Here is a 17,150-nt window from a genome sequence, read left to right on the forward strand (position 1 = left end):
TTACCTGATTCCATAATACACAACAATATAAATCAGTAATTATTATATGTAATACATTTACCTGATTCCATAATACACAACAATATAAATCAGTAATTATTATATGTAATACAAGGACCTGATTCGACAATAAACATCTATAGAATAAATAAGTAACAACTGTATGTATTTCAAGGACCTGACTATATAATACACCACAACAATATAAATCAGCAACATGTAATACATGGACCTGACTCCATGATATACCACAACAATATCAATCAGTAATAATTACTTGGACCTGAGTCCATAATACATGATGTCTGCAGTCACTGCTTGGCAGTTGATAGTGATGTCTAGCACTGCAATATCATTACGTAGGCATGTAGCATCATGTCCTACCAGTCGCATTACCTGACACCAGACTGACGAATCCTAACACAACCGGGTAACCCCTTAATGCTGAACGCCAATCAAGACAGTTACCAGTACCATTCGCATAAGCCTTAGACTCGGCCAGGGTTAGAACCCACAACCTCCCGCATCCAAGATGGATGATCGAACCACTTAGGCCACCAGAGTGGTCACAATCTAAACTAAACATAACCCACATCATGATATTAACTTTGCAATAACTAAGGAGACCATGCATATCTATATTAAATAATCTGCCTGTATCTTGAACCCATGATTATGTAAAAGACCAGCTGTAGGGAAACCAACTTTCTTAGCACAAAGACAAGTTTTCCATTGTCAAGTTTATGGAATGGAGAATTTGGCAGATACACAGAAAAACATGTCCCTATATATGTTCGAAGAAGACTCAAATGTATGTTGTTGGACAATATTTCATTTTGGTACAAGTAGATTTTCAATTATTCATGAATAAAAGGAATGCAATATAAATTTCAGGCAACATTTTGTAAATCCAGCAGTTTGTATGGAAATACAATGCTAGCAATTTGCAGAAGCCTAGCAGTGATAAAAACCTGAACTGGGCCCTAAACAATTTTTCTAGCTGTTGTTGTTAGTTGAATGCCCTTGTTAGCACATGATAGGCTATACATGGTGGACTGTATAATTGGCAGAGGAAAAGACCTAGATAACTACTGTAAAAACCACCAACTCGTGGGAAGATACTGGAAAGCTTTCTCACCTACCACCTTGGTTGAGCTCAAGAATCGAACACATAACGACAGTAAAGACAGGCTCTTCAGACAAATGGCCACCCATGGACCCTTAACTGAAATAAGGTAGTTCATGTTTATAAGTCAATTCCAAAAATAGCGGCCTCCCACTTGAACGGCCCCCTGACCAGCGGCCACCCACTTCTATCGGCCAGAATCCTTTGGCACTGATGGGTTTGTGTTCAAAGTACCCCTCTAACGTGACCAGCGACCAGCATATTAGTACAAAATGTAAAATGTTCCCCTCATGGGCCACTTATATTTCAAATGTGTCCAGAAACAATAATTCCTATGGTGACACAAGGTAAGTAATCAGATTATCTCCATCATCAATGCCGGTCTCCCAATGTCAAGTTTTCGTTACTGAAAGAAGTAAAGCACATGCAACACTAAGATTAATATTATATCATTATATAAAAGTTGACGTTTACAGGAATTGGGCTCAACAATGTTACCATAGAGTTTTAGGCTTCATAGTCTGTTGAGTTCTTCTCTTTGATGATTACAACCGGACGTACTTGTCAAGACCATAACATAGTCAGAATAGGCTAAACATAGATGTTGTGGATTAATACGCAAAGATATTAACATTGAACATTTGGGTACCAGACAAAGATCAAAAAATCATGCGACAATATGTTTATTGCTTTCTTTACGAAGAAGGCATTTCGTCAACTCTACCAAAAGTTTCATCTTCATATTTAAATAGCATAAAGTTAACAACATCCAAATAAATCATTATGAAACATCAACATGTCAAATAAACAAGGAAGTATTACTTAGAAGAAAGTCGTTTATTTATTCAATGATATCCGGTGGGGTGGGGAGGGGGACTTGCCGAAGAATTGCATATAGAAAACACTAGAATAAAACAATTTTATGCCGAAAAGACTCAATGAAGATATTAAATGCTTTGATGTAAAGTGTATGTAGCTTTCTTACTATGTACATTACATATACGTATCACAAAATATTTAGTCCCCCTCTGGAAAGGCCACCCGTCTTATAAGGCCATTTTCCTGGCATATATAAGAGGGGGACTGCTCTATCAAATTATGTTTATTTAATTTATAATGTGTGTTTGACTTTTGTCCTTGATAGAGAGTACAATTTATGCCCATCTGTCTTTGGTTATGTTGTCTACTTTAATTCAAGTTTAAAGTCCAGCCCTGTTTATAGTCACACTGGAATTCCCATTGTTGCAGTCAACTGATATTTTGTATATAAAGGGTTTCATAAACAAAATTATTAACTCCAGTCTCGTGATCAGTCTCTGAGAATCTATTAAGCTTAAAGTTGTATTAATATGTAATTTGAGAGGAATTATTTAAACCAGGGGCGCACTGGATTTGGCCCACGAACATGTTCTGTCTGGCCATCAGGGCATTTTAAAACAACACAGAAATCTGGTCCATGAACAGTAATTATAACGTGGCCCTCAAATGGTCTTAGAAAATGTAATCTGGCCCTTGGCCAAAGAAAGGTTGTGCACCGCTGATTTAAAACATTCATTGGAAATTACAAAGTGCATCACTGATACATCAGGAAACGTTTTAGCAGCATCGCAGGAATAAAGTTTCATTTTGCTGTCTTATAGCATAATATTTGTTTCTATATTATGAATATGCATTGTGTTCTTTTGAGAAAGTCCACTTTCCATCATTGAGGTAGTGGGGGAGGGAGATGCTAGGCTAATCTGAGACTGTGCCATTAATAAATAATGTTCCATGGACGAAAAACATGGGAAGTATTCAAAAGGATGTTTAGACACGTGCTACTTAAATGTTTCATCTATACAGCCAACTTTTAATCATACAGCAATAATAACTATTTTGTCTTTATGGCAGCACTCTATATTCAGTATACACTTCTGAGAGAGGGCCTGGTATAATACAAGTTGTTTGTATTGGCAACGTACACATTGGAGATTGTGACTTTAATTTCCCTACATCTGTGGTCGTGCCTTAACTCATTCGGCCCCAGCACTGTTTTCAGTATCTCTGCTTTGTCTAGCTGCTTGTGCCCCATAGTTTATACCTGTTTGAAAACATTGTGCACATGCATTCACTCTTACCTTAATTTCTCTTCTCATATCCAAACAAAATCCAAGAAATTTTCACCATTTATTTCAAATGATAAAACACATGCACCATCCAACCTTCCCGATAGTTACATCCATAGACTGTGCCTTGTGCTACAGTAGTAACAGATATGTTTGCAGGCTTTGCTGCCAGGTCTTTAACCTAAGTGGAGATCACTCTCTCTGACTGCCACATAGGTCAGCAGACACCTTTTAGCTCCCTTTAGCTAAACGTAGTATCTGGGAGGGCTGGTTTTGAGCGGTAGTAGCAGTTCTCCTAAAGTATTATGACTGGGTAAGTATTCCAAAAGAAACATATTTTCTAGGAAATATTGGTTTCCTAACAGAAGAAAGTGAAGTAACATTTTTAACTCATTCGGCCCCGATCCCATCTGTAATTGTGATCCGGTTTCTGCATTCATTGGCCGATCCGGCCTGTAGTCATGAATTGTTTACTGCATTCAATGGCCGATCCCATCTCCAGACGTGATGAATGTGTGTTAGATACAACGTATCTGATTGGTTAGAAAGTGTTTATTCCAACTAATTAACTAATAAACCAATCAGAAAGGATTTTACTTTCATTTGTGGAAATTTGAATTGTTCAGAAGCCAAGGGCTAAAGTTTGGGAGCGATTTAACTACACGTGTTCTGTTCATGAAAAATCGTAATGATGGCGGGCGGAAGAGCGATTTTTGATGACAGCAAAAATGTGGAGTTTCTCGGGTTTGATCTTGAAAATATTGAGCAAGCTGAGGAAATATATGTTCAGCAGTTGGATAATTTGTGAGATTTAGATTTGGACATAGATGTTTCTGAGATTGAATCGTCCGAAGATGATGAAGCTGACAGCGATGATGATGGAGTTCTTGCGGATAAACGTTGCACATAATTTTGTAAATACTGTATAAATAAGTTGTGAAAGACTTCGACAAATAGGGAAAAATTAGATCAACATATTTTAATAGGAAAAATTGGTTTCTTCTTCAGATAAGTTATCCAGTCATAATATATTAGGAGAACATGTAAGAGGTGGAAGTAGGTACATCCCCTTACCCATGTGATATCCCCAGTCCCCTAAGGTTGAGACAGCTTCTAGATAAACCGGCTGGAAGGGACTCCATCTAAGAGGCACGGTTTCAAAAGATAAACACCCACCCACCCCAGCAAAATCAAGTGGAAATAGTGAAGCCGCATGTTAAGAAGCTGTCAATCGATCTAAAAGGGTGACATGTTGACCTGCAAATATAGGTCCTACCATTTAGAACTGTGCCCACTGGGATGGCAAATCTTGATGATAAAAGCCAGAGAGAGAATGGGCACTCTGATGTCCATCCTACAGCCTGAAAGATTCGGTTAATGAACAGTTCTGGATTAAATCTCACTTAATCGCAGTGTGTTTATTCCACTGACAGATAAGATGAAACTATAGTTTTGATGAAATGTGACCTGGTTATTGCCACTGTCATTGCTAGTCACATGACCATAATAGCAGGTCCAACTTTCATGTGATATCATCAATAAGCACCTTTCCGATGTTGTTGTAGAAAACTTTGAAAATATTAAATAGATATCACATATTGTTTGACAAATTACAAAAGGACTCACAATTCTCAACATATTGACAATGACCAGATACCTGTCACTGTTACAACCTGGACAAAGCCAGATCCATCCAGCAGTGAGCTTGTCACGGTTGTGTTGAAGGGTCAGGGAAAACTATGTATGTTCAAACTTGTATCTGACGCCAGTCATTATTGTGGAAATACAAAAGAAGCAGTTAAGCAAATAGTGGTACATGTACTAATTCATGACTGAACAAAGTGAACTACAAGTTTATATAAAATGAAACCTTAAATTAGCTATCCCACAAATATATTGTTGTTGTTGTTGTGGGATTTAATGCCATTTTTCAACACACAATACATGGCTGCCAGTAATAATGGTGGAGGAAGAACCCGGAGAAAAAAAACCAGGAAGAACCACCAACCCACAAGAAGCCACTGGCAAGCTTTCTCACATATCCACTTTGGCCGAATCATAGATTCGAACCCACACAGACAGAGGTGAGATGGCAGTGATTCATAACGGAGAGCATATTACACCACTCGAGGCCCCTAAATATATTATTGTAATGAAGCCAGTGATGTGTTTGTATAAAAAATATCCCTTTGTCTAAAAATTAGACACACTCACATGTCAAGTATGGTGCCATATTTGTTCTCGGTTGTGTCGATTCGATTGGATAAAGGGTTTAGTTCATTGATATATCGACTTGATACTTCAGTGTATTATCTATGAATATTCATGGTAATATATTTTCTGTGCAAATGAAACTAAGACGACAATATTAACTTAAGTCACTTCTGCATTTATCTTTTGCTCACATATATTGTTTTATGGGGGTTGTTTCAAAAACAGGTTATACATCTTTCTACTAATACATATATCTATATATATTAGATAGATAGATAGATATATTTAAGATGGTAGTTGATTAACTGTTTTGAATAAATTGCAATCACAATACTGGAATCATGTTACTTCAATCTGTTAAAATTAATTGCTATCACTATCATTGGTCTCAACTGCCAATGGACATTGAAACCAAACATGTTCTGGTGTAGATGCCCTGCTTGTGCAATGTTTGTACCATCTACACCACCCTTAAAAAGCACAGAAGCTAGAAGAAGAAAAAAACTGGAGGCCTCATGACATGGTTCGGATCACCTATTGTTTTGCAAGAATGGTTGGTCCAATCTGATAAAGGTGAGTAGTCAGGTACCTCAGGTGGCTCACCAGAGTATGTGGACGTGAGTGTACCTGTGGCAATTGATGGAAGAAATGGGGAAGGAGAAACTCTGTTCCTCTCTCTCCTCCATGACCATATGTGAAAATAGGGCCAGATGATATGACACTACTGAAAATTGACACAGTAAATCATCTGGCAAGAAAAACCCCCTTTCTCACGTATGCTCCCTAACAGGGTCATGCCGAAATAGTCAACTAAACCAGGGGCACTTTTTTTACTCCAGCTTTCTCACCTCAATTCAATGCCCTAATAGAAATGAAAACCAGAAGGGAGTGTGTGCACAGGAAAATAGCAATGATTCTTAGCAGCCTTTCTGCGAACAAAAAAAATGTGTCAAGTATGGAAGAAGTTAACACAAAATTCCCAAGTTTGACGTGTCTTTAAAGACATGTAGATGCAATGTATTAACTTCTAGATAAGGTATAACATGGAGAGAAATTCTCCGTATGTGACTTTTTACCAGTGGGTGAGAAAACAGCATGCAACCAACTTGCCATAAAGAAGCTATTGTGTCACCTGGATTGAAAATGCTCCAACAAATACCCAGTAATTTTTGGAATCATTAGCACTTCTGAGATGATTCTGTTGTTGTCATAATCATCTATATCTAAGGAGGCGCTGAAATTAAGTAGAACTTATTAAAGGTGGAGGATGGCACTTGAACTATTCAAAATCTATAGATTTCCTCTATAGCTACCGTAAACTGGATTCCGTGTATTCCGTTGTCAGACCAGCATGTTCTGGAATTTGATTCATCACCTTTTATCAATGGGAATTAATCATGAAGTAAAATCAACATACATCATTTTGCCCAATTTTGTATATATTTATATGCCATTATTAGTGGTAATATTATGGAATGCTGGTCAGGCATGAATGGTTTGACTCGATTGGACAGCTTTATAAGTAATGCTGGTTCTCTATGAATTTCATAGGAACGATCATTTCGATCAATCAGTTGGCCAACCCACCCGTCAGATAACAGGCTTTGGCCAACTGTAAATATAACAAAGTTCATTCATATGGATGGAATTATTTGTTGGCAGTCAGAAAGGCATACCAAAGATGGTATATGCCTTGTGGTCTTGGCTGACTGGTGTAGCATGGTCTATGGTTGATACGGCTGGCCAGCTATGTGGTTTGTTTGGAAGGATGAATCACAAGTTGGAGCAAACAGAGAAACCTTGCACAGATCTTTTGCATGGTGAGCTTAGCCGGCAGTGGAAACAGCATAACAAAGACAATATATGCTTTACATTCTGGCCAGCTAGTGCAATTTGTTTTGTATGGTCTGTCCATTTGTCATTACTGTATTGATCAAATTGCAAATCTTCATATCCGGCTTGTTTTCTTAATAATTGTATGCATGTACAAGGTAAAGTCCTCCTGCCTCATGGGCATGGTGATATATAATTGTCAGTCATCACGCTTCATGCGCTAGCAATGGACACTAGCTTCTCAACATTGATTACACTCAAGATGTGTATGGCGCAAACTACTATTAATTCTGTCAACGGAAAATACCACAACAATATTTTTGTGTAAGAGCAAGAAAACTGAACCACATGATGTTCTTTTAGCGTCCCGATAAATTCAACATGTCATGTTTTTATTTTATTTTGTCATCTCGTTGATAGCCAGTAAAAAAATTCTTGAGGTTGGTTATAACCGTCCTATGCAGCTGAGATATTTTTTTTACTATATATACTGCCAGATAAACCAAATTTGACCAGTGGACTCGACAGACAGAATGAGTGTTTGCTAGGTCGCCGAACGTGGTATCGCCACAAGAATATTCTGGCGATGTGAATCCACTGGATCACAATGTAGTGGAACTGGCAACCAAGAAATATTTCCTGCTGAAGCTCAAATAATCCACACCAAAGTGAAATGAGAAATATTTTCCTGAATAACCTATCACATCATTAGGACGCTGTAAGTTCCAGAAACCATAAATCGACATTTCTTGAATTAAACTGCACATAATCTCACATTGAGTCCTGTGAGGTTGAAGTCTAATTAATGCTTTTAGATCTCTCTGTGATTCATTGCTGACCCTGTGGTCTATAAAAATCTTCTAGTAAACGTTGACACAATCTCTCAGCCATTTATCTGTCAATTCTCCTGTAAACGAAGGAGGTTGCCCATGATATCCGCACATATAGTAGTATATTTTGTTTCTAACCAACCAGGAAATATTTATAACGTTTCTTTGCACACGGTAAATATTTCATCCTAAATTTTGATTTTATGAAAATGTTTCTCGTCCATACAATTAGAAGTCCATACATCACCATGTCATCGAAATAAGATGTGATAAGTCACTGCCTTAACACCTCTCTGTATCATCTCCCTAGCAAGTCAGTGAGTGGGTGTAAGCACAACCATATCAGAATCCCTAAATAGTTCTAATGCATGCACTGTTTTACAAAAACCACCAGGACCATTAAGACAAACAGTTTTATGTCATGTTATAGGATCATTCACTGGTGGGGCCACTGACCGTCCTGATAATTTAGCATTATAGTAATATATGCCAAGAGGCTTATAATCTGCGAATTCAGAATAATTACGTATTTTCTCCAAAGACTCCACAAGCAGAATTGCAGTCAATATGCATCACTGGAAGATTTTTTAAAAGATCTAATTTTGATTTACTTATAGAAAATGAATATGTGGCAATATCATCACTGGAAATCAGTTAATCACATATAACAATTTTACTGATGTGCATTCAAGCATCAAATATCTCCACGAGTAAACTAGGTTGAATCACCATCATAGTAACGGATGATGGTGCAGACTCTGATTCTTTTTGGTAGGTTTGCACTCTTCCCTATTACAGCGCTTCTCTTTACCCTCATTTGTGCTTCAGGGACACCCCAAATTTTAATCTGACCCCCAGTTTTGATACCAAAGTGTATCATTTGTTCAAACTGACCCCAAGTTCTGACACCAAGGGGATTTTTGACTCAGACTGTCACCCCCAGGGGATACAATGCTTGTAGTAACAAACCTTTTGCTGATGTATATGTGATTATAATACCAAGTTCTGCTTGCTCCGTCATTAACCTTGTGCAACAGAACTTGTTAACAGATGAGCCACAATGGGTAAAACTGGCCATTAATTTGTTGACTCATGGCTTTTGCAAACGATATATCATCATACCCTGACGGCCAGACCTTTTTTGTGACCTATATGAAGTTATTGCCTCACTCACTGTCAGCAATGTCAACATCCACTTATGCACATGTATGTTGATAGCACCACTGGAGCCCAACCATGTTTCTTTTATTCACAGCAGTCTTTCCATGCATCTGGTTTATTAAAATGACAACCAAACCAAACTAGAATAACCTGACCAATGTTTACTGCAAACGCAATCATGCAATCTAGGCAAATCCAGTTAAATATGCTGGCAGAGGACCATTTTGTAACTTGGGTCATTTCGTGTGTTGGATGACCAAACCATGACAAATGTGGCTCACATTCAGCAGCTCCGAGAAAACTAGTACGATAACAAGCTATAAAATCAACAGAAATTACATCATCTGGATTATATTTAGTGTTCAAGAGATCTCCATCTCCTTAGGCTAATTAAATACATGAAAGCGATATAATGAGAAATTCCCCAGGAATCGGGGCCTTGAATTCTTTTGTCGGGCGACACAAGAAACTACAAACGAGATTGAAAAACAAATATTACTGACTCATCTACAACATTTATGTCATCGGTATATTTTAGCGCCACATGTTTAATCTGCATATGAAGAGATTCTTTGCAATAAAGTTAACCCAACGGCAGCACAAAATGATCAAACCTAGATCCGCTGGATCCAGATTCTGGATTACTCTGAAAGAGCCAGAATGAAACTGGATTGCTTTTACTAATAATATAAACTTAATCAAAAGTATTACCATGGTAAAATCTAGTAGCTTTTCTTGGCATACAGTTTGTTACACTGGCAGTCCATACAATATAGCCTGTCAATGCCCGTCAGCAATCCTAGTGCAGAATTTTTATCTGCAACGTCGATATGCAGCCCACGTGCTCGTGATTTCCAAACATAGTCAAGTTTATCCTGGATAATCCATGTCATGCCATCACAATAGCCACCATCATGTTCGACAACAAATTTAATTCTAAATAAATACTTTTTATCACCAACTAAATTATCAATTCATACCCTGTGGACATTCATTGTAGGATCAAAGAAAATACCACTGTGATCTTGGAACATTGACCAAACATGATCTGCACATTCACGCTTGAACTCATCCATAACCGTTCTGATTTAATTATGTAACTGTAAATCTTATGGTGAGTGATTTTTCTTATTTGCTACTCTATCAAAATCAAACCTTATGGCCAATGGGTTAATGATCTTGCAAACTCCCTCACAGTTTCTAACGATTTAATTTGATCTCAAAATTTTTCGTCTGCAACCTTTGGTCTCAGAAACTGAACCTTATTTCAAGTTAGCTGAAAATATTTATACTGCACTAGTTTTGTTACACTCCGCTTACTCGTTATATAATTAAGGCAAGTTTTTTTTCTCTATTTAAAGATCATCCCAGATTATAATAATGTCATGAGCAACAATTTGGTTGTAAGTGGCTTATGATTGGATCAACAACACCATGTGGCAAACCTTGTTGGAAGCAGAATTGTGGATATCATTTAGCACGTGTTTGAGAGGGGAATTTAGGGCCAAAACCATGCATGAGAGACAAATAGCCTGGATGTGATTAGACATTGTTGACTGCGAAGACATCTTGGCTTGAATAATAATGCTAGTTACCTCATGATTGGTGCCAGCAGCACGAATTATCTCTTGCTCTGGTTTGTTTATTAATGTTTTAAGGGCAAAACAACAGTTTTGTTATTAACCAATATGGTGATAAAATTGATAATCATTTTGAAAATCTTCAGGCCATTAAACAAGATAATAACAAATGGGGGAGGTTCAGGCAATACAAAAAGATTGTGCGACAACTTTGTTCTACAAATTAAAAAGACAGACGAAAGAAGAGAATTTCCATCAATATCCGCTGCTGGAAAATATTTAAACTTTCATCCAAATACAGTAGTTGTTGGTATAATCAAAACAAAAAGATTTCAGTATATACAAGATAAAACAGGCATGTAATGTACTTTATTCTTCCAACAAATGAACCAATACCAGGACCTCATGAACTGACCTACACTGCACTGCTAAAAATGACATCAAATTCCACTCATGTATCACGTTTAATGTCCTGATACACTTCATCATCACCATTATTGTAATTATTTTCAATAACACTACTGATGCATGTATATTTATCAAAACACTGAGCATTTACAAGATACAAGTAATGTACCATTTTTTAAAAACCCATGAACCAATGCCAGAACCTTTGTGTGCCGATTTATGTGATGCTTGCTAAAAATATCAAGGAATTATGAGTGATGTATTTAGTTCAATGACCTACTGCACTGCTAAAACGTCGTTTTAGTAGTGCAGTATATATCACAATGCATTTACAGTACATCCCCCAGGGGTGTAAAACTGAGAGTACAAAAAAACCCTAGGTGTCAAAACTGGGGGTCAAATTAAAAATGTGGGGGTAAAAAATGCACTGACAAATTTTCATACGATTCGTACTTTTTCAGCTTGAAATAGGATATTGCAACTTGCACAACCCTCTCTCTCTTTCTCTAAACATACAAATACACCAACATGCACAATTAACAAACAAATGCATTGTCCATTCAAAGAATATTTGTATTAGTTCATTTTTATGTTAAAGTCGTACTTTTAACAGTCTCCTCAACAATACTATAGCCCAACACATTACATATAAGCCAATACAAAAAGCCAAATAAATCTTTTTAACCAAATGTGATTTAATTTACTGTCTTTCATCAAATGTGTACTATCATAGGTTTCATTGTACTTCATCCTAGAACACACTTATCCAAATATCAAGGAGGATACTGATTCATCTTCTTTATAATAAATTACACTTGAACTTTAAGATCTTTCTTTTATTGCAGTAAAAGTTAAAAACCAACATAATCTGCAATGACACTCTGACTTTGTAATCCGAATAACGCATTTGTCTCTGCAAGTTTACTGATTTCTTTGTTGTGAAATAATGTCTTAGGTTATAATGTGTTCTCCAGATATCTTATGGTGAACGAGGGCCTATTTTTAAAAATTCTAAAATTCTGTCACGAAAGGATCATTCACTTTTGCAGTCTTTGCAATCACGTGATCAGAAGTCACACCGGTAATCATAATGAATATTCCAGTCAAAGGAATAATTTTCTCCATTTTTCATTAAAGTTAGATCCACATTTACTCTTTTGTGTTCTGCTTCTTTCACTTTCTTCGCTAATGCTTTTTAGTGCATGACGTTTTAATCTGGAGATCACTTTCTAGTGCAATGAGCCTTGATGTTAAATATATAGAACAGCTTGCTGAGCTCGATGGAAATCGCGAGAAGCTCGCGAGATTAGGGGAAGGTACTCCATCAAAACATTGCCTATGCTAGTCTGGTTCATTGTTTGATATGTTCCCTGCGTTGCACTTTGCTATACCAATAGAGGAGCACAAGGCAGGGAGCAAACAAAGAGGGGAACCAGTCAATGCCTACACGCAAAGTATGTACGATGCCATCCATCGTACAGTGCATTGGGCATTAAATATATCATGATCATATTATGAAAATCCTTTGTGTCAAAAAAACGCATGGTAACAACATGTGTGCATCAATTTTCTCCAGCACGCGTCCCTGACGCACAAATGTGCGTAAAGGGAAACACTGCATTTAGTTAGGTTAAGGCACACAGACCATACCGCAATTATAATTATTTTCATTAATACTATTGATAAGTGAATATTTACCAAACTCTAAACTACATTCCTAGTTTTAATCAGCACAGGGCCGATTGCATTGCATACAAGTTCTTGTATACATGGCTGTTCTCTATTGACCAACTGGGATAGGTTGGTGAAGTCAGTAAATCACTGGAGGTCTTACACTTCAAGGCACAGAAATCAGCCTGTGTGTGAAGGCTCATTTGGCAATGCAAATCTTTCCTAGGGGTTTGCTAGCAAATCCAGCAGGAATCCCTCGCCCAACTGAAATTAGCTTGCGTGTGTGCTATTCAATAAAGCTAATGGGGAGATATTTCTTAATTGACTTTAGTCATTGTCGAGCTAGTTCAATTGTACAAAATTCCATAGCTAGAGTAGAATCACTCATTATTAGCTGTTGTTGTTGTAGGGCTTAACGCCATTTTTAAGCACAAGGTAGGCTATACATGGCAGCCAGTATTAATGGTGAAGGAAGAACCCGGAAAACCCCCGGAAAGAACCACCGACCAACGAGAAGCTACTGGCAAGCTTTCTCACATAACCACATTAGCCGAATCCGAGACTCGAACCGATGCAGACAGAGGTGAGATAGCAGTGATCCGTAATGGTGAGCGCTTTAGACCACTCGGCCAGTCAGGGCCCATATAAAATACTATGCAACTATGTTTATTTACATAAACAAAATTAAAAGGGCCCCTCTCATTATTAGTATTATTAAACAACGGCTAATTGCACATCACCTGTCAGTGATATACTGAAATGCACATCAAATTCAGTAAACATGTCAATCATAGCAACCAACAATTTCTTTGGGCACCTGCTGGAGTCTGCATCGGAACATACTGGGCATTGCACATGTCGCGAGTGATTGTAGTTCTTCAGTTTTAAAAAATGGTTGGGCCCTGTGGATTTCAAAACACCACCAAGATCTTAATAACCAGGCTTACATACAAGGCTCAGGACAGCCTTAGGCAATTAAACACCTCAACATTTTTCCAAGGCCCGGATTGTAGAATCGGAGCCTTGGTACCCCCACCCCCGCACCAGGTGTGCAGGGTTCGACACTAATTCAGGTACACTGGCCCAAGGCCACCAGATTTTAGGAAGGAGCACCACTTTCCCAAAGATGGGTGGTCTTTCGGGCTAGCTATTTTAAATTGTGGATATTACACATATATTTATCCCATATTATAGGATTGTATAAATATTTCTTTTAATTATAATTGTCAACCATGACAACAATCAAAAGGGAAGGGAAGTTAAAAACAATAAAACAAAGATCTTACATATGCCATTTAATCCAAATTATCAGTGTCATATGGGTGCTCACCATAAATTGTCATTTGGGTGCTTACTTTGTTAATCATATAAGAGCATCAAGCGTTTAGGCAATTGACTTTTTGTTACGAGGTTTTGCGTGTATGAAACGTGGAGATTTCTTGATATCTCTTCCCACAAAAGACAAGAAACCCAAAATATGTGTGTAACAAGCATGGATGTCCATTATATGATATGTGAAATTATGTGACTTAGACAAGGTTTGGAAACATATAATACACCACGCTGAGCACCAGACCGTGATCATTGCAGAATTTCTGTTCACAATCGTTCAAAGTTACACATGAAGACTAGTTGAAATGACTGCTGAATACAAATACATTTTCAGTGTATTTTGTGTTTTATTCTGGTTCTAATCCATGTGGATTTTGCCCTTCATGACAAGAACATTGACTTTGACCAGATGCAGAACCAGGTTAATCGTAAAAATGTCATTTGAAAACGTCCTGTAATTCTGGCATGTAATATAAAGATTAGAAATTTTACACCCATATTACGCTTTTTTCCACTTGTAATAGCAATAATTACGCTTATATCTGGGGGGTATGTATCATTTCCACCCGGCAGTTTTTGTCAGTTATTAGTAACCATAATGCCTCCATGTCTAACAAAGAGGCAGAAATGTGATGTATCATTTCCACCTGGCAGTTTTTGTCAATTATTAGTAACCATAATGAATCCATGTCTAACAAAGAGGCAGAAATTGTATGTATGCGTTTGAGTGCAAAGTGAAATGTTATTAACTTTCATTTTATACTATTGAATTTAAATCATTAAACCAAGAATTTAAACTATTATGCCATAAACCTAAATTTAGATCCATTCCATTTATAATGGAAACTTTTAAACCACCAATTTAACTTTAGATCCGTTCTAGTTTATATAATATTGTTAATTCAGTAATTTAAGATTTCAATACTTTCTTAATAGGTTTAAACTCACTCTACTGGTATAGAAAATGTACCCAAGGTATACAGTAAAACCATCAGTCGTGTTATAGTGTACCTTTACTGGTATAGAATATGTACCCAAGATATACAGTAAAACCATCAGTCGTGTTACAGTGGATCTTTACTGGCATAGAAAATGTAGCCAAGGTATACATCAGTCGTGTTATAGTGGACCTTTACTGGTACAGAAAATGTAGCCAAGGTATACAGTAAAACCATCAGTCATGTTATAGTGGACCTTTACTGGTACAGAAAATGTAGCCAAGGTAAGCAGCAAAACCATCAGTCGTGTTATAGTGGACATTTACTGGTATAGAAAATGTAGCCAAGGCATACAGTAAAACCATCAGTCATGTTATAGTGGACCTTTACTGGTACAGAAAATGTAGTCAAGGTATACAGTAAAACCATCAGTCGTGTTATAGTGGACCTTTACTGGTATAGAAAATGTAGCCAAGGTATACATCAGTCGTGTTATAGTGGACCTTTACTGGTACAGAAAATGTAGCCAAGGTATACAGTAAAACCATCAGTCGTGTTATAGTGGACCTTTACTGGTACAGAAAATGTAGCCAAGGTAAGCAGTAAAACCATCAGTCGTGTTATATTGGACATTTACTGGTATAGAAAATGTAGCCAAGGTATACAGTAAAACCATCAGTCATGTTATAGTGGACCTTTACTGGTACAGAAAATGTAATCAAGGTATACAGTAAAACCATCAGTCGTGTTATAGTGGACATTTACTGGTATAGAAAATGTAGCCAATGTATACAGTAAAACCATCAGTCGTGTTATAGTGGACCTTATGTCAGAGAATTGTATGGAATGAATGAATGAAACAGTTTGCTGGAAAGAGAAAGGATGGTGCGTCAGTGAAGTTGATGTTACTGATAATTATGCTGATCATAAATACAACTGACAAGATTTGTCAGCATTACAAAACAAATGATACAAATTGTTGATGAATTTAATATAAACTATAATAAAATACAATCTTGTACGAGTGTTTTATTTATTGTATAGATTACACATTTTACAGTAAGTATATCCGTAAACGAGAAGGACCCATTATCAATCAGATGGACTGTCAGTTTTCAAAAGCAGGAAGTCATGCGGGTTTAACTACCCTGATAACTCGCAAACCCGCTTATAATGTGGGGTCAAGCGTGGATCCCATTGCAAACCAGACAATACCCACAAAAAAATGAAGTCCTATAATTTGTTACATTTTCTCTCCAAACAACATTAATAATACACCATAATTACTGATAATCAAGGAAATTTCTATCAATGAAAATGTTAGTGGAGGCAGTAGATACTTTAATTAATAAATACCAATTAAATAATTTTTATCAATTGAAATTTAGGTTCTAGTTCTATCTTTCAGTTCCCTTTAAGTGTAATCATACATGCAATGTATTCTCTCATAATTAAACATAAAATGTGTCAATATACTTCTTATGTCTAGGAGCATTTCTCTGAGAACCTAATTAAGTACTGACCATGTTTTGATATCGGACTAGTGAAAGCATTTGTTGTATTGTTGCACTAAATAAAAAGCTGGCCTCCTTTTATATTATCATGACAATTACGTCTTTTGAATCAAATAAAGGAGGTGGAATTAGCACAAAAAAAAACCTCATATGTTGGTTCCCTCACTTCAGTTGATCAATCGAACACTGTTATTAATGTTATTGTCTGGGCCGATAAGAGGACATGGGGAGGGGGGGGGGGGCAACCAAGGATATATTCCCAAGGACCAAGCCAAACAACATTCTTTAATTTTATAAAAGAAAAATTTTGTTTGAACAAGACAGGCCCGGGTGTATCTTACCACAGGGTCCATGATCGCTCTCTACGGTTCTGGTTATTGTGTAAGTAATCTGAATAAACTACCTTACAATAACAGACTCGTTCATAACTGTAATAAA

At 37.0% G+C, this 17,150-nt stretch overlaps 1 protein-coding gene across 7 annotated transcripts in view; it reads right to left on the reverse strand.

Moving 5' to 3' along the window:
- The window catches only part of LOC149789932 (uncharacterized), a 475,016-nt gene that overhangs the window by 136,488 nt on the left and 321,378 nt on the right, over positions 1-17,150 (reverse strand). The window lies entirely within an intron of this gene.

Source organism: Sinohyriopsis cumingii, chromosome 10, assembly GCF_028554795.1.
Source record: "Sinohyriopsis cumingii isolate HCF-2022 chromosome 10, ASM2855479v2, whole genome shotgun sequence".
Lineage (NCBI taxonomy): Eukaryota > Metazoa > Mollusca > Bivalvia > Unionida > Unionidae > Sinohyriopsis > Sinohyriopsis cumingii.